Source organism: Tupaia chinensis, unplaced genomic scaffold (genome assembly GCF_000334495.1).
Source record: "Tupaia chinensis unplaced genomic scaffold, TupChi_1.0 Scaffold000005_1, whole genome shotgun sequence".
Taxonomy (NCBI): domain Eukaryota; kingdom Metazoa; phylum Chordata; class Mammalia; order Scandentia; family Tupaiidae; genus Tupaia; species Tupaia belangeri.
The window spans coordinates 601,943-603,482 of record NW_006159433.1 but is presented as its reverse complement, the minus strand read 5'-3'; positions in this window follow the sequence as shown (position 1 = coordinate 603,482).

Sequence of the window (1,540 nt, the reverse complement as noted above, 5' to 3'; positions counted from 1 at the left end):
AAGAGTGAGAGACGGGATGAATGGCGCAGCGTTACAACATGGAGACAACACAGTGTTACAACTCTTCAGGGTCGTCCATTTATTATGGACAGCACAGAGATGACACAGTGTCACAACTCTTCAGGATTGTCCAGAGACAACACAGTGTCACAACTCTTCAGGGTTGTCTGGAGATGATGCATTGTCACAGCTCTTCAAGGTCTTCAGGGTCGTCTGGCGATTGAGGGCCAGGAATCGTGGTTACATACATGTTGGTGGGCAGTGATTGGTTGTTAAAAGGTGGGTTATGATTGGTTGCTTTTGTGGACCAATCATGAGGTACTGGATATGCAAATCTGAGGGATTCTAGTGGCCAATCAGAGTATGGTTTTGAAGGTGAGGTTTTGAAGGGGAGCCAATTGTGGCCTTTGTCATTGTGTAGTTGTTCGCTCTCTGGGACACCGAACGATACTCACTGGTGCGTAGCCTCCCACAAGCCTCCATCACCCTCATTCCCAAAACATTTAAGAACATGACAGAAAAAGGAAAACTACAGACCAATATCTCTGATGAATACAGCTTTAAAAATTCTCAAGAAGATACTAGCAAATTGTATTCAACAACATATAAAAAAGATTATACATTAGGACCAGCAAATGACATAATTGTTATGTCACTGGATTCCCACATAGTCAACTGCATTTTGAGCCCCAGACACAGTGGCTTAAAACTCACACCAGGTGCATGTGTGTGTGTGTGCCCAAAATCTCAAGGGGAGAATAGAGGAGAAGAGATAGTGACCTGGCCATTCCCGGGATGTGGGTGGGGGTGGGGGTGATTTCTTACTTTCTGTCTCTTTAACTCTCTTTGGAGAGTGCATTCACCTTATAGCAACAAAACAAAACAAAATAACAACAACAAAAAATACTCTCTTAAAAAAAATATTATACAGCATTACCATGTAGGCTTTATTCCCGAGATACAATGGTGGTTCAATACATGGAAAATCATGAATGAAATACACTATATTAACAGAAAGAAAGATAAAAACCATATGATCACATCAATTGATGCATAAAAAACATCTGATAAAATACAAAGTTCCTTCCCATTAAGATTCTCAGCAAAAATGACACTAAAGAGTCATTTCTTTTTTTTTTTTTTTTTTTTTGAGAGGTTTTCGCTATAGGGCACGTGCGCTCGCCAGACAGACAGAGAGAGACAGAGAGACAGAAAGCGAGAAATCACCCCCCCAGAGGGGATGGTCACGCCGCAATCCCTTCTCCTCTCGGGATCTTGGGCACGCACACACACGCGCCCGGCGTGAGTTTTAAGCCACCGGGTCCAGGACGCGAACCATGGTCGACTACGTGGGAATCCAGCGACATAGCCATTATGCTAACTGCTGGTTCCCAAGAGTCATTTCTTAATACAATAAAAGCCTTCTTTGAAAAACCCATACCTGACATCACACTGAATGGGAAGAAACTGAAAGCTTTTCCACTAAAAACTTGTACAAGACAAGGCTGCCCACTTTCTCTGCTCCTTTTCAATATAGTTC